The sequence below is a fragment of the Mesocricetus auratus genome, unplaced genomic scaffold, assembly GCF_017639785.1.
Source record: "Mesocricetus auratus isolate SY011 unplaced genomic scaffold, BCM_Maur_2.0 Super-Scaffold_100004, whole genome shotgun sequence".
NCBI classification, from domain to species: Eukaryota; Metazoa; Chordata; class Mammalia; order Rodentia; family Cricetidae; genus Mesocricetus; species Mesocricetus auratus.
Window position 1 is genome coordinate 67,304,957 of NW_024429189.1, and position 27,624 is coordinate 67,332,580.

A 27,624-nucleotide genomic window follows, 5' to 3' on the forward strand; every position below is an offset into this window, starting at 1 on the left:
CATTTACACATATGCAACTGTATGTCTTGGAAAGTTGCCTACTTTAGTGTTATATGCAAACCCCCTTTATCTCTTACATATTACCTTCTGAAGTATGTTTTATCTAAATTTAATATACCTAACATGACTTTCTTTTTATTAATATTTCCACAGACTTTTGACCATGCCTTTGATGTTAACTTCTGAATCATTTATATATATAGCATGTGAAAAGATGAGCGATATATTATTGTTGAATTACCATGTTTGGACTACTGCCAAAGTAATTTTTCTGCTTTCAGTGTTACACTTGAGAATATCACATTATTCCATTTTAGTTTTCTTTGCATGTCAATGAGTGTTAATATATCTCTGGTCCACTCCCGTTGGGCCACTTATATTTCTTTTGTAGAGATTGTCATATAATTAAAAAAACTCTCATTTTAACTTACTCCAAAATAATCCTTGTTGTTATCAGTGCTTGTTGTCAACTTAATGAAACTTGAAACTACCTTAAAGATAAACCTCTTATGCATACCTATGAGAAGTTATCTAGACTATGGTCATTAAGGAGAGAAAACACATACTTGTTCCTGTTGATTCTATGACCCAAGGTTATGAACTGAATAAAAATGGGAAAATTTTTCTGAGTTTAGACATTCACTGTTCTTTGCCTAATTTCTGTGGATACAATGTCACCAACTGTTGCTGTATCCTACCTCAAGGACTTTCCCATTGTAATGTACTGTTTCTTCTCTCAAACTGTAGATCTCCAAAATTTACAAAGAACTCAAGAAGCAAGTCTCCAAACCACCAAAGGATCCAATCAAAAGGTGGGGTACAGAGCTAAACAGAGAATTCTCAATAGAGGAGGCTAAAATGGGCAAGAGACACTTAAGAAAGTGCTCAACATCCTTAGCCATCAGGGAAATGCAAATCAAAACAACTCTGAGATACCATCTTACGCCTGTCATAATGGCTAAAATCAAAAACACCAAAGACAATTTATGCTGGAGAGGATGTCGAGAGAGGGGAACACTCCTCCACTGCTGGTGGGAGTGCCAACTCGTACAGCCATTTTGGAAAGCAGTATGGAGATTCCTCAGGAAAATGGGAATCAATCTACCACAAGACCCAGCAATTCCACTCTTAGGCATATATCCAAAGGAGGCAAATTCATACAACAAGGGCATCTGCTCCACTATGTTCATAGCAGCATTATTTGTAATAGCCAGAATCTGGAAGAAACCTAGATGCCCCTCAACTGAACAGTGCATAGAGAAAATGTGGTACATTTACACAATGGAGTATTATTCAGCAGAAAAAAAAACAATGAAATCTTGAAATTCACAGGTAAATGGATGGCACTAGAAGAAACCATCCTGAGTGAGGTAACCTAGTCACAAAAAGACAAACATGGTATGTACTCGCTCATATATGGATTTTAAACATGGAGCAGGAGAGTGCCAGTCTACACTTCCACTGACAGAGAGTCTGGGAAACAGGAAAGAACCTAAAAGATATACATGGTACCCAAGAGAAGAGAAATGAGGCAAGATCCTCTGAACAGATGGGGAACACGGTGAGGGGTGGTGTGTGGGGGGGGGGACCTGGGAAATAGAGAGGGGGAGAAGTGGAAGACAGAGTAGGACGTGGAAGGTCGACTAGGGTATAGGATAGCGGGAAGAGGGAATCATAGGTTAGAAGACAGGGCAGGCACCATTGTGACCTCTAGTGATCTAAACAGATGACACCAATAGGCAAGCTAAGCAAAGTGTAGAGACCACCTGGAATGCCTATTCCTGATAGTGAACTTGACGTCTATAACCATCCTGGAGCCTTCATCCAGTGACTGATGGAAGCAGAGGCAAACACCCACAGTTAAATACTGAACAGAACCCAAGGAACCCAGCGACAGAGAGAGAGGAGCGAAGAGCAAATTGTCAAAGAATGGGCTGGCAAAACCAGCAGAGACAGCTGATTTGAACAGGGGAGAGCTCTTGGACCTCAGACCGACAGCTGGGAGGCCAACATGGGACTGATCCAGAAACCCTGAATCTGAGAGTCAATGAGGAGGCCTGGGCTACCTATGGGGTCCTGAGCAGTGGATCAGTGTTTATCCCTCAAATACTAACAGACATCGTGTGTCCATAACACAAAGAGGATTGCTCTCTCTGCCTGGACTGTTAGGGAAGTGCCTGGACCCTACCCTGAATGAAATGATAGACTCTAGATATCCCCTATGTGGAAGGAATTGGCAATAGGGTGGGAAGATGGGGGGGATGGGGGTGCAGGAGGAGGGGAGGTAGAGGGATCTGCGATTGCATGTAAAACAAGCTATTTAAAATTAAAAAAATTTTTAAAACAATTAATAAAAAAAGGCAACAAACCAACCCTGTCAAGGACAAATGACAGGGTATTCTGATAAAAATAAATGCCCTTTCTACAAGTTGCTTTTCTTAGAATACACTGGTGCATAAATGAGACAGGAAATTAAAATGACTATTATTTAAAAGTCTTAACTCACTATAAGTAAAGAAGTGAAGATAGCTTACAGCACAGGGACTGTAACATCTTCTCATCACCCCACAGTCTTTCTGAAATGCTCTTTAATATCTATTATTCATGCCATAAGCCATTATTAGAAAAACAGTGTTTCCATTATTCTATTAACAATAAAACTGCCTTTAGACTTTCAATTTAAAAAAATTACATGTTTAGCTCCTTAACATTGTGAGTGTGTGTGTGTGTGTGTGTGTGTGTGTGTATGTGGTGTGGTGTGTAGGTGCAATATATAACTTTATGGAGAAAATATATTTCAACTACATCTCTAAAACTATACATGTATAATAAATATAATTTCGAAATATATTTTACATTTTTTAGATTTTTACAAATACTTCTTCATAGCTAGTTGGTGGCAAGTAATCCTTCTATTTTGGTGATAAGACTTTGACATCATGTTTTTATTTTGATGGTTGATATTAGTAATTACAGAATTGTTGTTTGGAGATATGATCTTTACTTTGACCATTTGCTATTTTGACCCACTTTCTTCTGACTTTAATATTTTCTGATGAGAAGTTTGCCATTAATTATACTTGCTTTTTCCTCTGTAGTTAAGCCATGTATTTTCTTTCCACATTTTAAACTGACTTCTCAAAATATTTTATGTGAATTTTTCTGTATTCAGCATCTTTAATACAATATGTTTATATTTATAATATTTCTAAAGTAATTTTTTTGGAGTTTTGCTAGCTGTTTGTAGCCATATGTTTTTCTGTTGTCCTGACTGGGCCCATAGTCACTTCCAAATAATCACACAGAGGCTTACCATTAAATGTAATTATTTGGTGGCTAAGTCTTATTACTGGTTAGCTCTTCTATTTAAATTAATTCTTTTCTTTTAATCCATGTATCACCCCCTGACCCATGGCTTACTGCTGGTGCTCTGGCATATTATATCCTGATCAGTTGGCTAACATCTCTCCTGACCCTGCCTTCTTTTTTCCTGTGTCCCTGTTTGGATTTCTGACCAAGCTATAAAGTGCCCTGACACAGGACAAAGAAGCTTTATTCATAAATGTTTTCCTTGATTGGACTGAATTTGTATACTAGAGGGAATGTCTTATATCTCATACAGTTTTGTGGCTCCTAGTATTTATTTTTTATTGTTTCTTATGTTTTCCATTTTGTTCTCTCTCTTGAGATATAGTTTATGTGTTAATCTATTTTTTCCTTTTTAATGAATCTTAACTATATTCATTATCACCAATTTGAATTTATCTCCAGGTTTTTGCATGGTGCTTCAAAATTTTGTAACTGAAAATACACACACACACACACACACACACACACACACACACACAATACTTTCCTCAAAACTAGATCTCCTCAGAGCCTACCATTTATCAAATGTCTACTTTACTTCAAACTACTGTACATAGACTCTTGGTATTTACTGTCTGCACCTACTACACCCCAGATCTCTCTATGTGCTGCTAAGATATCTCTGTTGGGTGGCATTCACAAGTTTATTACCTTACCAAGATTCCACCTCCCCAATGTGAACCAGAAATGCGGGAGGTGAATAATAAGAGAAACCACAATTCTCAAGGTCATGTGAAACCCATTGTTGAAGTGTTTTTCCTGAACGGTGTGCTCAATTTACTAAAAAAATTCTGGCAGAATTTCCACCTTAATTTTGTTTGAACCACAGAGGCCTTATCTGGCCTTTTTATTGAGAACTGCATGGTGGACAGCAGGGAGAGTATAAAGTCAGCTGTCACCCACCAAGACTTCACCCCTAGGTTTTTCTTTTTCCCTAAAGTACATTCCACCTCCAACTACTCATAATATTTCCGAGGCAGTACTCATAAAACTTCTTTAGTGATTTAGATGAACAGATGTCAGCTGTGATTCTCTTGATTTTCTTACATCTCCAGATTTTGAGTTATGTAGGATAGTTCAAGAAAGGTCATTCATTTTCAAGTTGTCCAGATTTATCTTATAAAAAGGGGATAGATGGATGTTATGACCATTATTTGACATAGCTCTAATCAGAAGTTGTTAGATTACTAGCATTAAACAACTACTTTATGTAATTTACTGACATATGAAATTCAGTAAATGTCAGACCAATATTTCTATCTGTGTATGATGGATCATACATGTAGTTCCTGGGGCAATCCAGGACACATTAATCTGTTGTACTTTAATGCCATTCCTTGTGTATAACCTATGATAAAGAAATAAAGTCTCATTTTTTAACTTTTTAATTTCATAATACAAATAGAATACATATCTTTACATAGTGACACTCATTGATCATACATATGTATGTATTTTTAAAAAATTAAATGACAAAATGGAAATGCATAGTCAAAGTAAAATGTGTACAGAGATAGACACTGAATCATTCATGTGAAAGTTCCATAAAAATTGCTCCAATTAACATGAGTAACAGTGGCAAAAGTTATGATGTTTATTCACATTGTCAAAGAGTAGCCAATAATATAATAGTACCCACATATGTATAGGAATTACACAAGTTGTCAGATGACATGCAGATACAAATACTAAATTTTTTCTTTGCCAATTTCATGTAGTTATCTATTTATTTGAGTAATTGTCTTAGTGAGGGTTTCTACTGCTGTAATTAAACACCTCACCCCAAAATAAATTGTAGAGGAAAGGTTTCATTATCACTTTTGGTCTTCAAAGGAAGTTATCTCAGTAACTCAAACAAGGAAGGAATTTGAGGCAAGAGCTGAGAGAGAGACCATGGAGGGGTGCTGCTTACTGGCTTGCTTTCCATTGCTTGCTCATCCTGCTTTCTTATAGAACCCGGGATCACCAGAACAGATTGGCACCACCAACAAAGGGCTGGGCCCTGTCTCATCAATCACTAATTAAAAAAAAACTCCTTAAAGACCTGCCTACAACCTGATATTTTGGAAGGATTTTTTAAATTGAGGTTCCCTCTTGTCAGATGACTTTAGTTTGTTTCAAGTTGACACAAAAATTTCCAACACAATTACTAAGTTTCTCTAAAAGTTCATTTATTCAAGGAATGTTTCTCATATGGTAGAGCCTTTGAAATTTGATTTGGCTTTGAGAATGCTAATATCTTACTCATGAGATTGTTTTTTTCCCACCATTTTGTATTTGGACACAATGTTTTGCAATCATGTTCCATCCCCAGTGGCCTCTCTTATCCCCTCTGGCTCTCCCACCTTTTTGTTCCCTACTCCTACTTTCATTTTAAATATATTTGCGTATGCATGTGTGTGGATCATTTGATTTTTCATATTTTATTTTATACATTTCTTATTTCTTTTACATACTAACAACTGCACCCCTCCCTCCATAACTTCCACTCCCTCGACCTCCCGACAACCAATACCCATCTACTCTTTAGAAATGGTAAGGTCTCCATTGTGGAGTCAACAATGTCTAGCATATTCATTTGAGGCATGACCATGCCCTCCCCCACACCCCTGCATCAAGGCCAAGCAAGGCATCCTACCTTAGGAAATGGGCTTCAAAAATCAAGCTCATGCACTAGGGACAGATCCTGGTCTCACTGTAATGGGTCCCACAAACAGACCAGTGTATAAAATGGTCACTGTGTGGGTAATTTGTAAGTGGTTACTGTTACCCTGTGTTCAGGACAGCGATAGCCATGTCACAGACAGAAGACAGACTCTCATGGAACTTTTCTTATATTCTAACACTTACAGGTTTTCCACATCTTCTTCCAAGATGTTCCTTAGATCTCAGAGTGGGGCTCTGCATTATTCATAGCTCTGTAACACCATGCACTGCTGGTCTAGAAGAAGTAACTTCATGGGTATAAATTACATTTTCAAAAAAAGTGAATTGAAGAATATTAGTTGTGAGGAGCCGCCCTCGCTATCGCTATTGCCGTTAGAAGATGGCGCTGACATCTGCTGTCAGTTGGAGTTAACCGTTAGAAGATGGCGCTGACATCTGCTGTCAGTTGGAGTTAACCGTTTAAGCTGTGCCTCTCCCGTGGCGTCATCTGGGGTGATGTGCAAACCACCAATCCCGGCTCTACACGTCTCACTCGGAGCTCCTAGGCTTATATAAGGGGCTGGGTTTCTTAGCTTGGGGTCTCCCTCTAAGAAGCTGATCATCTATCTCTCAAGATGCATTAAAGCTTTACTGCAGAAGGATCCGAGTGTTCTGCGTCGTTCTTGCTGGCGAGACGGTAGCGCGGGACATCTGGTGCCGAAACCCGGGAACTCTTCAACATCGCCGGCGCCGCGGGAGACCCCTCGGAAGACGGGGCGGATTCAGAACTGCAGGGACGTAAGTTCAGAGAGGTATGCTTTATCCTGAATACCCCCTTTCTCGACTTTGGCCTTAGTTTGTCATCACCGTGGGACAGGTCAGTGGAGGCTTTGGTGCTAGTCCTGTTTGTCCTTCTCCTTCATCGTGGCTGGTGCTGACAGAACGGTGCTGTCAGTCTGGTGCTGTCAGTCTGGTGCTGTCAGTCTGGTGCTGTCAGTCTGGTGCTGTCAGTCTGGTGCTGTCAGTCTGGTAACGGAGTTGAGCGCCGTTTTTAGATAAGCCGCTAGCGCGATGGGGTTGTCACAGTCAGTGGTTACTGCCCTACAGACTGTGCTAAAACAAAGAGATCTTAAAATTGCACCACGAACACTTCAAAATTTTGTGAAGGAGGTAGATAGAGTGGCACCATGGTATGCTTGTTCCGGGTCCCTCACTGTGGCCTCATGGAACAAGCTAGGTAAAGAACTAGACAGGAAGCATGCAGAAGGAGATCTCCACTTAGGTACCAAAGCCATTTGGAAGCTAGTTAAAAACTGCTTGGAGGATGAGGCCTGTCACCCTGCTATAATAGAAAGTCAGGGAACCTTAGAGGAAGTTCAGGATAGCATGTCAGAAACTGAACGGAGTGAGAGAATGGGAGCTCGCAAAAGGAAAGACATGTCTAAGAAAAAAGGCCCTCCCCAAGAAGTTAAGAAAGGGGAGAGAAAGAAGGGAGTGATCATTCACCCCCTAACAAATCTAAGAAAAAGAAAAAGCCAGAATCTAGTCTATACCCTACAGTAGAGCTAGAAGCCTTGGAGCTAGATAATTCCGATTCTGACACTCTGTATTCTAGCGAAGAAGGTGGTCTAGAGGAGGAGGTGGCACGGTATGAGGAAGAAAGATATCACCCTGATAGACACCGGCCACTGAAAACAAAAATGAATGTGAGACCACCACCTATAAATCCGGCGGGCTCACGCCCCTCAGCGCCTCCGCAGTATGAGCTTCGGCTGAATACTGGTACTGACTCCTTTTTACCTTTAGAGGAACGGAGAAAAATACAAGTAGCTTTTCCAGTATTCGAGAATGCGGAAGGCGGAAGAGTACATACCCCTGTAGATTACAATCAAATCAAAGAATTGGCCGAATCCGTTCGTAATTATGGGGTCAATGCTAACTTTACCACATTACAGGTGGAAAGGCTTGCTAATTTTGCCATGACTCCCACTGACTGGCAGACGACAGTGAAAGCAGTGCTTCCCAACATGGGACAATACATGGAATGGAAGGCTCTCTGGTATGATGCAGCCCAGGCACAAGCTAGAGTTAATGCCACAGCTGAAGATGAGAATCAGAGGCAGTGGACATTTGAAATGCTGACAGGTCAGGGTCAACATGCCCTTAATCAAACCAACTACATCTGGGGTGTCTATGGTCAGGTGTCGGCCGCCGCTATTAAAGCATGGAAGGCCCTCACAAAAAGGAGAGTCCAGTGGACACCTTACAAAGATTGTCCAAGGACCCCAAGAGCCATTTTCAGACTTTGTGGCCAGAATGACAGAGGCCGCCAGTCGCATCTTTGGTGATTCAGAACAAGCTATGCCCCTGATTGAGCAACTTGTCTATGAACAAGCAACCCAGGAATGTCGGCGGCTATCGCCCCTCGCAAAAGCAAAGGTTTACAAGATTGGCTCAGAGTGTGCAGGGAGCTGGGGGGACCCCTAACCAATGCAGGACTAGCTGCCGCCATTTTACAAACGCACAGGCGTAGAGATTTATCTAGTCGAAAAGCTTGTTTTAATTGTGGGAAAATGGGGCACCTTAAGAAAGATTGTCAAGCCCCTGAAAGAACAAGAGAATCAAAGCTTTGCCATCGTTGTGGTAAAGGTTATCATAGGGCTAGCGAATGCAGGTCAGTCCGGGATGTAAAAGGGAGGCTTCTGTCCCCTATTGAAGAACCCAAGGTACCCCAATCAAAAAACGGGTCACGGGGCCCATGGTCCCAGGGCCCTCAGAAATATGGGAACCAATTTCAGAAAAGCAATCAAGAGGAAGTAGAGGTTTCCGAGGAACCCCCGGAATGGACTTGCGTGCCGCCTCCGACTTCTTACTCATGCCCCAAATGAATGTTCAACCGGTCCCAGTCCATTCCCCTGGACCTTTGCCCCCTGCCACCATTGGGCTTATTCTGGGCCGTGGCTCCTTAACTTTACAGGGACTCATTATATATCCTGGAATTGTTGACCCGTATCATAAAGAGGAGATTCAAGTTCTCTGTTCTAGCCCTCGGGGTGTATTTTCTATAAAGCAGGGAGATAGAATTGCACAACTGGTGTTGCTGCCCTCCCTCGGGGATGGAGAAACCTACACTTTACAAAAAAGGGCTATGGGATCTTCTGGAAGTGATTCAGCCTATCTGGCTATACCCCTAAATGAGAGACCTACAATAAAATTGTTAATTAATGGAAAAGAGTTTGAAGGGATAATGGATACGGGAGCAGACAAAAGCATTATTTCACTCCATTGGTGGCCGAAGTCTTGGCCCACTGTTGTTTCATCTCATTCTCTACAAGGTCTTGGATACCAGTCCTCTCCTGCCATCAGTGCCTCAGCCTTAACCTGGCGGAATGCTGAGGGCAAACAGGGATGTTTTACCCCCTATGTGTTGCCACTCCCTGTAAATTTATGGGGACGGGATGTGTTACAAGCCATGGGCATGACCCTAACTAATGAATACTCCCCCCAGGCATCAGCCATTATGGCAAAGATGGGGTATACAAAGGGTAGAGGCTTGGGTAGGCAAGAACAAGGCAGAATAAAACCCATTACGCAACACGGAAATCGGGGTAGAAAAGGACTGGGTTTTATTTAGGGGCCGTTGAGGCTTCACGACCCATACCATGGAAAACAGAGGAGCCGTTATGGGTCTCTCAATGGCCTCTATCCTCTGAAAAATTAGAGGCTGTCACAAGATTAGTGCAAGAACAGGAACGGCTGGGGCATCTAGAGCCTTCTACCTCCCCATGGAATACACCAATTTTTGTTATTAAAAAGAAATCTGGGAAGTGGAGATTACTCCATGACCTGCGGGCCATTAACAATCAGATGCATCTTTTTGGCCCTGTTCAAAGAGGCCTTCCTTTGCTTTCTGCACTCCCTCAAGATTGGAAGCTTATTATTATAGATATTAAGGATTGTTTCTTCTCTATTCCACTTTACCCACGGGATAGACCAAGGTTTGCCTTCACTATCCCTTCTCTTAATCATATGGAACCAGACAAGAGATTTCAGTGGAAGGTACTGCCGCAAGGCATGGCCAATAGCCCAACAATATGTCAGCTGTATGTGCAGGAGGCTTTGGAGCCAATTAGGAAGCAATTTACATCTTTAATCAGGATCCATTATATGGACGATATTCTTATTTGTCACAAAGAGTTAGATGTTTTACAAAAGGCTTTCCCCATGCTGGTGGCTGAATTAAAACAGTGGGGATTAGAGATTGCCTCAGAAAAGGTTCAAATTGCAGATACAGGCCTCTTTTTGGGCTCAATGATTACTCCCAAAAATATAGTTCCTCAGAAAATAGAAATTCGCAAAGACCACTTACAAACATTAAATGATTTTCAGAAACTTCTGGGAGATATAAATTGGTTGAGGCCCTTTTTAAAAATTCCATCTGCTGATCTAAAACCCCTCTTCGATCTCCTGGAGGGTGAGCCTCATATCTCCTCACCCAGAAAATTTACCCCTGCCGCCCACCGAGCCTTACAGATGGTGGAAGAGGCCTTACAGGAAGCACAATTACAACGTATTGAGGAGTCACTACCTTTTAATCTGTGTGTTTTTAAGACAGCTCAATTGCCAACTGCAGTCCTGTGGCAACATGGACCATTACTTTGGATTCATCCAAATGCTTCCCCTGCTAAGATTATTGACTGGTACCCTGATGCTGTTGCACAGCTCGCGCTTCGCGGAATAAAAGCAGCTGTTACGCATTTTGGCAGGGATCCTGATTCCTTGATTGTGCCTTATACTGCTGCACAAGTTCAGACCTTGGCAGCCACATCTAGTGATTGGGCAGTTTTAGTTACTTCCTTTTCAGGACAAATTGATAATCATTTTCCAAAGCATCCAATTTTACAGTTTGCCCTAAACCAGGTTATAGTGTTTCCACAAGTGACAGCTAAAGACCCACTCCCAGATGGGACTGTGGTGTACACTGATGGATCAAAAACTGGTATGGGAGCTTATGTGGTCAAGGATAGGGTTATATCTAAACAATATAATGAAACTTCACCTCAAGTTGTAGAATGTCTGATAGTACTGGAGGTTCTTGAGGCTTTTCCAGGACCCCTCAATATTGTATCAGATTCCTCTTATGTGGTTAATGCAGTTAATCTCCTTGAGATAGCTGGAATAATAAGATCCTCCAGCAGAGTTGCTAACATCTTTCAGAAGATACAAGCTGCCTTGTTAAATAGGAGATTTCCTGTTTTCATTACCCATGTCCGAGCACATTCTGGACTCCCAGGTCCCATGTCCTTAGGGAATGACTTAGCGGACAAGGCTACAAAGCTGGTGGCCGCTGCCTTGTCTACCCATGCACAAGCAGCAAAAGAATTCCATAAGCGCTTTCATGTGACGGCTGAGACCTTGCGCCGTCGTTTTGCTCTATCCAGGAAAGAGGCTAGGGAAATTGTTACTCAATGCCAGAATTGCTGCGAATTCTTACCTACTCCCCACATGGGAATAAACCCACGTGGCATTAGACCATTGCAGATGTGGCAGATGGATGTTACTCATATTCCCTCTTTTGGAAGGCTTCAATATGTTCATGTTTCTGTTGACACCTGTTCTGGCGTAATGTTCGCCACACCCCTAACAGGGGAAAAGGCCTCATATGTGATTCAACATTGCCTTGAGGCCTGGAGTGCTTAGGGAAAACCCAGAATTTTAAAAACAGACAATGGACCAGCATATACCTCTCAAAAATTCCGACAGTTTTGTCGGCAAATGGATGTTACCCATCTAACTGGCCTACCTTATAACCCTCAAGGACAGGGCGTTGTGGAACGTGCCCATCGTACACTCAAATCATATCTGATTAAACAAAAGGGGAGTATTGAGGATGTTCTACCCTCGGTACCAAGAGTTGCTGTATCCATGGCACTTTTTACCCTTAATTTCTTGAACTCTGATGCCCAAGGCCACACTGCGGCCGATCGCCACAGTTTAGAGCCTGATAGGCCAAAAGAAATGGTAAAATGGAAAGATGTCTTGACTGATCTCTGGAAAGGCCCGGATCCTATTCTTATAAGATCCAGGGGAGCTGTGTGTGTTTTTCCACAGGAGGAAGAAAACCCCCTGTGGATCCCTGAAAGACTCACTCGAAGAGCTCCATCACAACTCCAGAATAAGAAGGATGGAGGCCAAGTGGGTGATGAAGACTCTCCTACTCGGGATGATGGTTCCTAGTATGATGGGAGAGTTACGGTGGGCCATCATGTCTACCTTCCCCTACCGATGCCAGTGATGCAGAATGCCCAGGTGTTCCCTAGATTTTTCACAACTAATAGAGAGTTGGGGCTTGCCTTTTTGCCTTTAGATCCTCAGATACAGAGTTTTCAGGATGAGAGAACCTTGTCATTAGTAGGAAGCTTGTGCTTTACTGTGATTTCTTCATTAAAGGATAATTTTATTCATATGGATCCAGAAAGATCTAATGCTAATCCTTTTGAATTAATGGAAGCTGTACTGATCTTTCTCCTATGATAGTGAGAAGGGACAGATTACTTTTGATTGGAAAGGGGCATTAGGCAACAGTCTGAGTGAGGGACAGAGCTATGGATCATCTGATTGGTCCTCCTCCAATGTTAAGTATACCCCTTTTAAGAGAACTAATTATTCAGCTGCCCTTTATTTGGGTTGTGAGTAATGATACCTTAGGTAAGAATCAGAAAGAAATAAATTGCTCTGCTTAGAATTGTTTTTATGCATTATGCTGGGATGCTATTAAGCACCCTTTTGCTTTGGTAATGCGCATGCCTCGATTTGTTCCAGTTCCTGTTGAGACGCCAAGTAATTTGAGTTTGTTTAGGGAAAAGCGAGATTTTTGGGATCTCTGCTATTATTGTGGGCCTGATAGCCACCGCCGCGGTTACTGCTTCGGTTACCGCCTCGGCCCTTGCACTTTCTGCCACTGTGCAGACAACTCAAACCATTAATGAACTATAGGCCACTGTGACCATGGTCCTAGATAAATAGGCCACTGCCAATTCTCAGATACAAGGAGGCCTGATGTTGGTAAACCAACAGATTAATTTGGTTCAGGAACAATTGGATATATTGTGGCAGATGGCCCAATTGGGATGTGAACAAAAGTTGCCTGGCCTTTGTGTCACTTCAGTACAATATGAGAATTTTACAAGAGCAGCTAACCTGTCACAAGCTCTGTCTCAACATTTATTACAGAATTGGACTTTTGAGTTTGAGCAGACACTCCGTGAGTTGAGAATGGCGATCCTGCAAGTGAATTCGACGCAGCTGGATCTTTCTCTGATGGAAGGCCTCTCCTCCTGGATTTCATCTGCATTTTCTTATTTTAAGGAATGGGTGGGGGTAGGATCATTTAGCCTAGTTCTCTGCTGTGGAATAGTGTTGATGCTTTGGATGGTGTGTAAGCTCAGAGCCCAAACAAAAGAGACAAAGTGGTGGTGGCACAAGCACTTGCTGCCTTAGAACACGGAGCCTCCCTGACATTTGGTTAACCATGTTAAAGCAATAGGTCGCTGGCCTCCCAGCTCTTGCACCCCACGAGGCTAGTCTCATTGCACGGGATAGAGTGGGTAGGCTTCAGCAGCCCAAGGAGTTGCAAGGCTAAGCACTGCACAGGAGAGGTCTGCGGTATAACGACTTTCTCCTGGGAGATAAGTCATCTTGCATGAAGGTTCTATGTCATGATCTCCTTCCCCCAGAAAAACGACATCGGACTGGTCAGGGCTCTCTCTGGGGATAAGACCCTGGAGAGGAGCTTTGTACATGTTCTGAATTTGCACATGGGGATTTGACCTCTATCTCCACTCCAAAGTTGTGGGTGTCCTATTGCTTCAAAAATAAATGAATAGGGGGAGATGTGAGGAGCCGCCCTCGCTATCGCTATTGCCGTTAGAAGATAGCGCTGACATCTGCTGTCAGTTGGAGTTAACCGTTAGAAGATGGCGCTGACATCTGCTGTCAGTTGGAGTTAACCGTTTAAGCTGTGCCTCTCTCGTGGCGTCATCTGGGGTGATGTGCAAACCACCAATCCCGGCTCTACACGTCTCACTCGGAGCTCCTAGGCTTATATAAGGGGCTGGGTTTCTTAGCTTGGGGTCTCCCTCTAAGAAGCTGATCATCTATCTCTCAAGATGCATTAAAGCTTTACTGCAGAAGGATCCGAGTGTTCTGCGTCGTTCTTGCTGGCGAGACGGTAGCGCGGGACAATTAGTACTTGTAATTATGTGCCCATTGCCTTTATGTAGTCTTGGTATAATACATACCACATGCAAACACACACACACACACACACACAAAAACAATTACTTATCATATACTATTAATTCCTGTAATATAATACCTAAAAATGAAATAAAAACTACATTGAAGACAGAATAGGATATCATTCCTATTATTATGTGCTATAATGTTTTAGGAATTCAAATACAAACATTTATTAAAATGTTATATATTTGTATAACCATCTATGTCCTATGTTTATGTAGAATATACCCATTCTAAAATTTTAAAATTCCAAATATGAAGCATATATTATTACAGTTCTACAGCTCTTGAAAATGGGAAACTATGAAATCTGCTGAGGAAACAGGAAATATTTCAAGTCAAAATATTGTACTGCAAGGAGATGAAGCAATTGGAAGTGTCACACTGTTAAAATTGAACTCTAAATGTATTTGCTGAAAATTAAAACAACTTAAGTGAAAATTAAATAGTATGTATACTCTTGAGAAAATGTCAATGATTCAGGAGGCAATTAAAATAAGAATAAGACTGTAGAATCTTCTCTAAATCTTTATAGGATGAGAAGATTGGTACATGGGAAATCTGCAGGTTTATGGCCCAACCCATTATGGGTGAGAACTCACAAAACTGGGAACCTATAGCATATTGCACAGCCTTCAAGCCTGCTCCACAAGTTAGAAAGTGTCCTTTCCAAGTACCTAAACTCTCAACATGGGTTTCTGTTTCTTCTAGGAATCTGGTTTGACTTTGCTTCTTCTAGGAATCTGATTTGACCTAGAGTCTTTTTGCAGCTTTCCTGTCTGAATGTTTTGTTTACAGCTTGGCTTCACTAGTCTCAGGGAATCTCAGGTTTTATTGCTTACTCTGGCAGGGAGGAGCTTAGCATCTCTGGTCAGTTTCAGGGACTTCCAGAAGCTATTTTGAGTAGTTTACCCCCTGCTTAAGGATCTTTGGGGCAGGAAGGAATGTTTCAATCTCAAAGGAAACTGTTACACAACACCAGAGCCAGTTAAACATTGTCTGAAAAAAACTAAATAAACAAGAGCAGTATTAGTGGCATCTCTATTTCATGAAATCTTTTATCACAAGATGTACCATCCTTTTAAGGGAATTTTATGACTAGAACCAGGTTTGTTGGCTTACTGAGTAAACAAAATATACATATTCTATGGAGTTGAGAAATGTTATACCTCTCTTTGCCTATATCTAAGGTCCTGGAGACCCCATAGTCCTCTGTGTTTATATAACTGACTACACAATACCTTTTGTAAGCATTTTGACAGAGCAGATGTGAAGGACAGGGTTAGATTATGGCACTCAGGAGCCAAAGAATACTGAGTGTTACAACTTGGATAGAAAGTTATTGTGGCACTCTGGAGTCACAGAATACTGAGTATTACTGCTTGGATGGAAAGCTATTCTGGCACTCAGGAGCCAAGGAATACCACAGGTCACAGTAAGCATTGCAGCTTATAGCCCTGCTTCAGGGAAAGGTTTCCCAGAGGGTTTTCCAGCTGGGGATGTTTTCCCAGTGTAGTAGTTTTACTCCCGCAGGAGAGGTTTTCCTGGGCAAAGTTGCTATAGTTCAGCTCTGCTCACTGGAGAGTGGAGAGCAGAGTGTATCAACTCTGCTCTGCCAGTGGAAGGTTTCCCTTGACCAGCTCTCTCTGCTCTGTCCAGGGTCTTCACCCAAATCTCATCTAAGAGGTATATTGGGAGGGAAGAATCCAGGAGAATGATTTCCCTCTGCCAGAGTGGCAGAGGACATCTGGGTAGCATGAACAGTCACAAACTGAACAGACACAGGGTTTATATAGGACTTCTTATGGGGTAGAGTTTTCCAGGATGGGGATTGGTAAAACGTTAATCCTAACTTTATGATGGCTAGAACTCATGCTCAGGGATTGGTTAGTTTTCTGAACAGGAATAGGGTCAGATTTGTCTCTGGTTTCAGGGCCAAAGTGTGTTTCTTTCTCTGGTCCTTTTTAGCCTTTTGGCTTTTGTTTTAGGACCATGGTGAAATTTTTTCACTGGCTCTGATTCCACGGACAAAGTGTGTTTCTCTGGCACTGGTTTCAGCATCAGGGTATATTTCTTTGGTTCTGGTTGCAGGGCTCAAGGTATGTTTCTTTTCCTGGACCCTTTTCCCCATAACATTCACATGTAAGAGTGATCATAAAGCTTTCATCATTCTGTATCTGGTTACATTTCCATATTTGTTTATCTATGGATGAGCATTTAAATTGAATGTACATCTTGGCTCTTGAGATTCATTTTGTTCCAGAAACCTTCTGTGCCTAAGTTAACATACAAAGAACTCATCACTTCCTGTTATGCTTTTTTTTGCTGGAATTAACAAAGAGAGTTCATCACAAGTGATCTTTGATGAAAATTTTGAGAGTTATAAATCATTGACTCTTTGGGAAAAGCACATGTTCTTCCTTCTCTTACTTTTATCAATGCATATGAGGTTTTGCCTAAGATAGTTTATTTTCCTGAGGACAGTGTTATAGCTTGATTCAAATTGCTCTTAATAAATAAAAATCCAGAGACATATCTTGGGTTAAGGCTGAAGATCAGAGAAACAATGTGTCCAGCCACTATCTAGTTTTCACCTCTATCAATGTTCAGGCTGTCAAGGTGATCCTGTCCTTAGACTTTATCTCCAGAATGATTCTGTCTCCAACAAAACTCAAGCTGCACTGAGCTCCTGTATCCTCCTGCTTGTATTCCTCTCTTGTGCTGGGATTAAGGGTTTGGGATCCCAAGTGCTAAGATCACCTTTGTGTGAGCTCTGTTTCTCTTTTAGCCTGCATCAATTTCATGTAGCTCAGGGTGGCCTTGAATTAACAGAGATCTGTCTGCCAATTTCTCCTGAGTGTTGGGATCAAAGCTGTGTGCTACCACTGCCTGATATCTTTGGCTAACTAGTGTGTCTAGCTTTGAACTCTGATCTTAAAGCAAGCTTTACTTGTTAAATAGTAAACAAAATATCACAGAACAGTATGCCAAAATTATCAAAGATATGTGGTCTTATCCAAATCCACAAACTCAAATGGGTCACTAATATGCTGACCTCCAGTATCATTTTTACTGGGGAAGTCCAGGCATGCTATTATGGGAATGCACTCAGCACAATCTCATGTCTGAAAGTCCTTCATGGCAAGCATTTTACAAAAGGAGACACTTCTCTACACTTGATTTATTTTAACTATTTATTATATGGAAAATAATTTCTGAATAGTGCTGCTCTAGAAAATTAATAATGGAGCAAAATATTTTGTTAACTATATGAGAAATGATATATGAATTTTCATTGACTTAAATTTTATCCATAAATATTCATATTTTGATAATAAATAGTATGATTACCCTAAATATTCAAGTTCATGATCTCTTCTTCTTTAATTATTAGTGTTGCAGATTCGCATGTGTGCACAATGCATAGAAACTACTGAATCACCTTAGTACTATGTAGCGAGCTGCTGGTATGTTCACAGCTACAGGGTTACCATACTTCACAACGATCCGAGGCTAAGGGATAAGGATGAAAATAAAGACAAAGGCAGCAGCTCATTCTTGCAAGGAGAATGGCATTTATTATTACAAGAGTGGAGCCTTATATACCAAAGGCAGGTATGGTGGAAAAACACCAAGGTCAGAAGCCTACCTTCCCAGGACCCTTCAGCAAAGGGTGGGCCAAAAACAGGAATTAGCATTTAGACAATAAGCAGGAACTTGCATGCAGGCCTTACTGGGAGGAGGGGATGAGAAATGCTTTGCTAAAAGCCTCTAGTAACAAGCAGTCAACAGACCCCCATGGGGGAAGGGTGCAACAGTACTACTCATGTGTGTGTATGTGTGTGTGTTTGGTTGTGGGTATTTTTAGAGATGACTGCTTGGGATTGACCAACCTGGCATAGGATCTTCTGTGGAAAATATGATTCTCTCTCTTTCTGCATCCTTGAAAGCCTTTAGCTCCTTACCTACAGGGTATGTTTGTCATTTATCTCACACAATTTGTAATTTCTGCTGGTATGCTCATTATGTAGGTCTTGTTTAGACAGCCATTATTGTTAAGATTTCATGAACAAAACATCCCTGTTATGCCCAAAAAAAAAAACTATCTAGCATCAGAAATCATGGTCCTATGTCTTATAATAATTCGGCCTTTCTCCTATCCTTTATTATGATTCATGGTTTTTAGGTGTAGTAACTATATTACAGATGTGCCAAGGGGTAAGGATTATGTTTTAGATGTGTAGATGAGCTCTCATGGTCCTTACTATTGACTGGGATGAAATTACAATGAGACCGCCTTTGGTTATTGCCAAGATAAGGTTGTCACTTTTGCAGCATTGGGTTTATACTTCTAGAAACTCATTGTTTTTAATTTTAGATGGGTAGGAGTATCAATTGTTTTTTCCTTTTGCAGTTTGCACAGCATCATAAAATATTGTAATACATAGTTCATAGCAAGGAGATGTTTAAGTCAGTTCAACCTCAAGTTTTCCAACTTCTGTGGCAAAAAAAGCCTTACCTTCAAGTTTGGGAAGCAACCAAACATAATGACAATGGCCTGCATTCTTTGGGGGAGTTTCTTGTAAGCTGCTGAACAAAACCTCAAAGAGACGTTTTTCTGATTTTTTTTGATAGTCTATTACTCTACTGGGGGACATTAATTCTCTCACATAACTCCATTTAAACTCTATATTTTCACAGACATGTAAAGTAATATCCTTATTTGTGGCTTTCCAAACATCATTAGTGTTACTTATTTCTCTTTTTTCCATCTGCTTCTGTATTGTGTTCCATGTCTACTCCTTAGAGAAATTCTCCACCCTTGTTTTTAATCCTTTATCCTGTCACAGCATCACTGTCCTATTATCCCTATTTCAACATTATCCTGCCTCATCCTTTTTTACATTCATGGCTACTGTGATTAATTCTGGTTATACCCTTAAATGAGAAGATCTTAAGCTATATTACCTGACCCAATGTTTTTTCCAATTTCATAGACTTGCCTGGAATTTTATGGAATTTTAGATTCTCTTTTTTTTTTACAACTTATTAGAATCCCATTGTGCATTTGTATCACATTACCATTATCCATTCAGTAATTGAAGGAATCTTAGGTTGCATCAATTTTCTTGCTATTGTAGAAACAGTGAAAATGACCATGGCTGAACAAGTATCTCTGTAGTGGGAAGCCATGTCCTTCAGGCTTATGCAATGAGTAGCATAGCAGATTTATTTTTAGGTTTTGGTTACTTCTCTACATAGAATTTTATAATAAACACCATAATTTTATAAGAGAAAGATACCAAAAGTAAATGTACAAAATTAAACTGGAAAAAACATTGTGAACTCAACACTACTAAGAGATAAACATTCGGCAAACTAATTGTACTCCTCCTCCATGCTTGAACTTTCTTACCCTAGAATTGCTTTTTAAAATTAACAAGAAAAGCTATGTCTTTTCAATATTGCTTTGAAAAACCTTCAATTGAAATTGTGTGTATTTCTATAAATTTCTATCTAATTACTATAAAAATAAATAGAATTAATGCACCAATAATTTAAATAACAATGGAAACAAATGCATTTAATGAGAATAGGAGCTTCTATAAAAACTAATTTTACAGGTTTATTAAATTATTATTTAAAAGTTATGCTTTAGAGAAAACATACACAAAGTTACTCCTTTACAGATTAATAGTGTCAGATTAATAATCTAAATTTGTCCTTACAGTTATGTCTCTAAATTGCCATTATATAATTTTCAAGATAAAGATAAATTGTGTATTGTATTTACAGAAATATGTGGGTGTCACATTATCTAATATTTGGGGCTAATGGTGAGTATTTTAATTAGCTTCACTAAGAAATAACTGATGCATAAAAATGAGCACACGCACACACACATGCATATATGTAGATATCCTAATGAGTTTGTGTATGTGAGAATGTATAGCATTACTAAAAATAATAATTCATTCAAGCAAGATAAAGTTAAAAGGTAGTTGCAACATCACCATGTATGGTTCCTTGGATCATATCAGGAAGAACTGCACATTAAAATGTTTCCCTATATGTGGAAGGTAGACAACAGCTGTAGCTTAAGACCCTGCCTCATCCATATCAACTCCACTGTTCCAGCACAAGAAATCAGCACAGTAGCACATTCTGAGCTAAAGTCAGCAGATGTGACTTGAAGATGAATAGGAAGCAGATGTGATGAGCTGGGTACTTTATGTTTGCTTAGATAAATGTGGCTGTAGCCATCATAATTGGGAAGTGCTGCAGTTGCAGAATTCATTCTTTCTCTTACATGTTGGACTTCAGTTTCACACTCTCTTGAAGGTTATAAGAAAATCACAAAGAACACTTTCAAGTCTAAGGTCTTCCTATTGAATATAGACCATTAATTTAAATAACATTAGTAGAAAGTGGTTAAAAAGACAAACATTTATTTTGCTATGATTCAATACTTTTAACATTTTATGATTACAATTGTTAGAAAATTAAAAAAGTAAGAGAAGGATGTCTTTCTCAGAACTAGGATGGAAAAGTACAAAGAAGACAGTGATAGTTTTTACAGTATTAAAAAGGGAGTATGTTGAAAAATAAAACTTTGTTTTGTCAGTAAATATTGACAGTGCTGTTTCCTTCACCCAGTGTTCAATGTATTCATTCACCCTTTGGGTTGCAGGCCCTGTACCCCAAAATGTGTAAGGAACCCTCAGATAGAATCTCTTGCTTTGGCTACCTAAATGCATCTTTGTTGTTGTTGTTTTGTTTTTTTCAGAAAAGGTTTCTCTGTAGCTTTGGAGGCTGTCCTAGAAGTTGCTCTATAAACCAGACTGACTTCAAACTCACAAAGATCTGCCTTTCTCTGCCTCCCAAGTGCTGGGATTAAAGGCATGGGCCACCATGGCCCCACCTCTAACTGCATCTTTTTTTTGTTGTTTTTCCAGACAGGGTTTCTCTGTATTGTTTTGGAGTCTGTCCTAGAACTGGCTCTGTAGACCAGGCTGGCCTCGAACTCACAGAGATCTGCCTGTCTCTGCTTCCCTAGTGCTGGGATTAAAGGCATGTGCCACCAAAGGCTTTAACTGCATCTTTTTAATGAAAATATTAAAAAAACTATGCCCCATTTTATTTGGTAAGATGTCTACTGATATCAGGAGCTCTAGCAAACATTGATCAGTTATGAAATCAGTTCTGCTATTACCTCTCATGCTAACCCTGTCTGCATGAATTAGATATGTCAGACAGGCAAAATAGCTAGTGACAGCATTGAATTGTTTTTTAATCTATTCTGTTTATTTTAGGAGTGTGTAAGTCTAGGGATCTTTAAAACATTGCTATTTTGTATACCCAGCAGGTATATGTAGGTGTGCCTGTACACACATGTGTGAGCATGTATGACAGTTTGCCTGTGTCTCTCTGTGTGCCTAGATGTATAAGTAGTGCCTGTCAATCAATATTCTGGCAGTCCTCACTGTTTCAGTATACTCACACTCAAATTTTTTTCAAGTTATTTTCCTGATAACAGCGAGTCTGCACACTGTCAAATGATAAGGAAGTAAAGACATCCCAAAAACTGTCCAGAGACTTCTCTGAAACCCATAATTGTACTTTATGAAAACTGCATTGCAAACTGGCATAATGTGGTAGAAATGTCTCCAGAGATATGAAATTGTTTACTTTCTGTGAATGAAGACATGTTGTAGTGAATTGTGGCATCTTACAATTCTCAACATGAACAGATAAATATTCTTCTGAATCTGAATTTGTATACCACCTGCTATAAATGTGTAGACTTCCATTAGTCCACTTATATCATGAAGATTATAAAATGTAGTTTGAAAGAAGGGATGAGGAATTCATATTTGCATAAATTGTCTTTAAGAAAGGAAACCTTCCGTAATAGTACACACACAGTATTTGATGGCTTGATTCTGAATCTTACTTGCATTTTTGGTGCAGAAATATCCATAATCTTGAAAACTAGTTTTCTCTACTGTGAGATAACAACCACATTTTATCATGAATACAAAATAAAAATGACAAAGAAATTAAAATACAACCCAGCATACCTTACAATCTCAATAACATCAGCATTTATTTTTAAACATTAGTTTACTTTATGTGAGCTGTGTATGGGTTTAGGTGCTGGTGAGTATGTATTCATGTCTCAGGACACATTTACAGATTAGATGGGAGCTCTCCTCCATCTTGTGGGTCCTAGGAATAGAACTCAAATCATCAGGCATGGAGACTAGTAACTTTATCTGAGACATCTTACCAGCCCAATGTCAACTTTTATGGTTATTAGCAATGATTACTTCTTGTTTCTGTCTTTATTTATACCTATATCGTATGGAAATTCTGAAACATCTGCACATCTATTTAGGGATATCCAAATTTGAATATAGTTCTGCATTTTCTGCTGTTTGATAATCTCCTCCTGTCCTCAAGTTTTGCTACAAGGAAGGCAGGACATACTCAGTATATTGTTCTAGTCTTCTGTTCCTTAGAATCCTGTTTTCTGGGAACTGTTATATAATTGTGGAACACTCCATTGAAAATATAACTTTACATTCATTCCCTTTCTTTATTTTCTTTTGGGATTTGGTCTTACTTTGCAACCTAGTCTCTCAAGGAACATATTTTATGAACGTGATTCAAGACCTTTCTTCCTCCACCTATGAGTTCTCGGTTTACAAACTTGTGCCACAGGGGTCGGTTTAGGTAAATTCTTAAGAATCATATCGAATAAGGTCTAAACAAATCCAAAGTTAGAAGAATATACTATAACTGCCCTTGAATCCAACCTAACATCTTAGTTGCAGTATGATAGTGGTAGATCTTTGTAATTGCAAAAATGATCCACATTTTACACATTTATGAAACTTTCCCATGATTTTATCTTCTATATAAGACAAAAACAACTCAAAATTGCCAGGGTATAAGAAAATATTGAAGTTAGAAAATGATTGCTCCGCAAAAGTTAGTAGATAAGACCGAAGTCACTCAAACTAAAATAAAGTTTCTTTAACTCTCAATTTGCTTACTGCAAAATAGAAAATGATAAAGGTAATTTCCTCTACTTTGATCACTGTATCCTCATGAACACCTCATGTGTTTTCCTTTCATTGTGATCATCCTCCAAAATATTTTGTCATGTAACATGGACTCCTCATTTTATTCTGATTTTCACTCTGTCTTTAACACCCCTTGACTTCTTTTGTTCCTTTGATAAATCACATTTTACATTCCCTTTCTGACTTCTTGTCATCAACGGATTTTGAGAATTCAGAGACATTGAACAAGTCCTGTAAGATTCATACTATTTTTCCACTGTATTTTTAACAGTTAATCATGCATTCCAAAATCACAGCTTGTCAAAATGCCTTCTGTGTAGTCCATAATCCTTCACCATTTCTTTTTGACTTATTTTTTTCAGCTAAGATATTGTGTGTTGGGGAGTCCAAGGAAGCAGCTGTTCCTCCGGCAGCATCAGGTAAACAGGCCAGCTTCCCAGCCTGTGTTCCAGTACCTGCAGTTTGCCTGGGAACTGCACAGAGCTCCCAATCCTTGCGGGAGCCAAGCACCCCAGACTCCAGGTCTTCTCTCCCACCAATGAGACCAGGAAACCAGAGGAGGCTGGGAGTCCAGGGAAGCAGCTGTTCCTCCAGCAGCATCAGGTAAACAGGCCAGCTTCCTGGCCTGTGTTCCAGTGCCTACAGATCGCCTGGGAACTGCACAGAGCTCCCAATCCTTGCGGGAGCCAAGCACCCCAGACTCCAGTTCTTCTCTCCCACCAAGGAGACCAGGGAGACCAGGGGAGTAGCAGTTCTGGATCAGGTACAACAGGACCCAGCATAGGGTCCAGGGGACCAGGTAGGAGGCTAAGCGCCCCAGATTCCTGTTCTTCTTCTCTACCCACGGGACCAGCACTTGGACATGGAATAGAAGAACCACCAGATTATTGGACTTGCCAGCACCCACCAAAAGGGAACTCTGGTACCCAGACCAGTAAGGGGCTCTTTCTGCACCCACTAGAAGAAGAGATGGGAAAGAGACAATACAAAAACACAGTCAGCAACAGAAAAACAAATATGACACCGCCAGATTCTAGAGACTCCACACCAGCAAGACCCCAACATTCCAATGCAAACAAAGCAGAAGAGAACGACCTTAAAAGCACTTTCATGAAAATGATAGAGGCCCTAAAAGAGGATATAGGGAAATCCCTAAAAGAAATGGAAGAAAAAACAAACCAAAAATGCAAGAATTGGAAGAAAAAACAAACCAAAAAAGGCAGGAAATGGAAGGAAAAACAAAGCAAAAAATGCAAGAATTGGAAGAAGAAACATACCAAAAAAGGCAGGAAATGGAAGAAGAAACAAAGCACAAATTGCGAGAAATGGAACAAAAAGCAAACCAAAAAATGCAAGAAATGAAAGAAAGAACAAACCAAAAAATTCATAAAAGGCAACAAATGGATGAAAAGATAAACAGAAAATTGCAAGAAGCAATGCAAACACTGCAAGGGTTGAAAACTGAAATAGAGACATTAAAAAAAACACAATCTGAAGAAAGGCAGAAAATAGAAAAGCTGGACAAATAGTCAGGCACTACCGATACAAGCATTACCAACAGAATAGAAGAGATGGAAGAGAGAATCTCAAGTGTTGAAGATACACTAGGAGAAATGGATTTATCAACCAAAGAAAACCTTAAATCCAACAAATCCTTAACACCAAACAACCAGGAAATATGGGACAACATGAAAAGACCAAACCTAAGAATAATAGGTATAGAAGAAGGAGAAGAAGCCCACCTCAAAGGGGCAGAAGGCATATTCAACAAAATCATAGAAGAAAACTTTCCCAACCTTAAGAAAACATGCCAATGAAGGTACAAGAAGCCTACAGAACACCAAATAGAGTGGACCACAAAAAAATTCCCCTCGCCACATAATAATCAAGACCCCAAACATGCAGAATAAAGAAAGAATATTAAGAGCAGCTAAGGAAAAAGGTCAAGTAACATATAAAGGCAGACCTATCAGAATTACAACTGATTTCTCCATGGAAACTCTGAAAGCCAGAAGGTCCTGGATAGATATTCTGCCTACACTAAGAGACCATAGATGCCAACCCAGACTACTATACCCGGGAAAGCTCTCAATTACTATAGAGAAGCCTGCTGTGATGGCATACACCAGTAGGAATTGCTCTAGAGGCAGAGGCAGGCAGATTTCCAAAGAGAAACCCAGTCTCAGACAAAAATAAATAAATCAAAGTAAAATAAAAAGAGTAATAATAAATAAATAAGCCATGCAAAGCTGAAAATACACAGAAAGTCTGTATACTGTATGCTATTGTATTTTTCCGTTTTTTGATTGCTAAAGAAGGAACAACTACTACAGAACACTTGATTATAAATGCTACTGAATTACTTCAACTTATATCTGTTAAAAATGCTTTGACTTCATAATTTAAGTATAAGGATATGTTACTTTGGAAATGAGTTTTTGTTTATGTTTCTACAGAAAATGGAAATGTGGTTTGATGAACCAAGACCCCCGGAAGCAATGATCCAAGTGATTCAACATCTAAAACAGCTAAGATGATACAGCCTTACAGACCCGGAAAATAAGGACTTATACAGGATTCTGAGTTTTGTCATGATCCCCATGGTATGAACAGCGCCCCCATCCAGCATGAAAAAGTTTGGAATGAGCTACATCCAAATCCCCATAGTGTTTATAAATCTTTGTTTTCATTAATATGGGGTTGCTTATAATTGGTTAATGATCACAACCAATCTCTTTTTAAAGGAAAAAGGGGATTATGGTATGGAAATGAGTACTTTGTATTGGTATGGTTTTATTTATTGATACAAATTCAATGTCAATTTTGTGATGTGTATATTTCTCCTCTTGAATATGCATTGTACTTATACTGATCTTTTAAAACATAATACATAATTAAATAAAGACTATAAGTAGTTACTTATAAGAGTCAGAACTTATAGTTAGGTTAGTTGGATTTTCTAGATATACAGAGTTATATTTGAGATAGATAGTTTTCGAACCTTTCAAAGTACTTCAGAAAATGGCATTTAAAATGGTTTAGGTTTTTTGTTGACAATGAGAAATGTCTTCTCCTGGCAGCACCAATTATATCTGAGAGGAAGTTGGGCACTGAAGAAACTTGTTATGGAGTTTGCTTTCAACGTGGCAAGGTTATCCATTTGGGCAAGAAACTGCTCTTGCCTAGACTTTTTGACTGTTGCTGTATAAACTGGATATGCAGGACCCACAGGAAGGTGACTGTTGAACTCAAATAGTCCTTCAGGGTTCCTCCTTCATGGAAGAGTCTACGAGACTTTCTGCAGGACACAGAAAAATGACTGATAGACTGCCAATGCAGATGGACAGTTTGAAATTTCCTGCTTTGCAGAGAAGTCTTCTGGACACATTCTGGCCTATGGGCTGAAGATGGATGAGCCAACAATACAGAGAAACTTCAGGTGACTGCCCAGGCAGCAAGATGTCTCTGTCAATTCTAGTGTTTATATATTATCCTTCTGTGGTTTTTGATGGAGTTGAAGACAGATAGTTATACTTGTCCTTAGTTATGATAAAAAAATAAGCAGCATATAGAACTTTGAACTCACAAGGATGGAATGGATATTTTCCTTAAATCTTGCTAAATGTTGATAGACAAAATATTGTGACTGTGTTCTTACTTGATAACTGTTCTGTTATATATTATTTGACTATGTTAAAGTTCAGACTTTTCTTTTTGTTTAGACAGAAAAGAGGAGATGATGGGGAAGTTCTGTGTATATGTCAATAAAGCACTGTTCGCCAATAGGGAAGCAAAATAGGTGGTACTAGGAGTCGAGGAGTATGCTGGGAAGGAGAAACACAAGGAGTCAAGATGTAACTGCCATAGGGGTAAGAAGCCCAGAAACTTTTCTCCGGTAACAGAAATAGTTAGTTTAACTATTATGGGCTAAATACTTAATTCAGAGCTAGCCAGTAAGAAACAAGCAAGACCAACAGCTCCATAATTATTACAGCATCTTGTGTGTTATATGGGGACTACAACGCAGCAGAGCCTAGGTGACTGGTGGGGAAAAACCAAAGCGGCAGAAAAAGAAAAGGCTTCTCTCTACATTCCTTCATTTAAATTTTTACTTCCATGGACAAAAAATTTAATTTACAGGAAAAAAGTGGTGTGGTGTAAATGCATCATGGATTTTGAAATAGGATTTCAAACAGGCATGATTTCAAAGCCTGTTCAA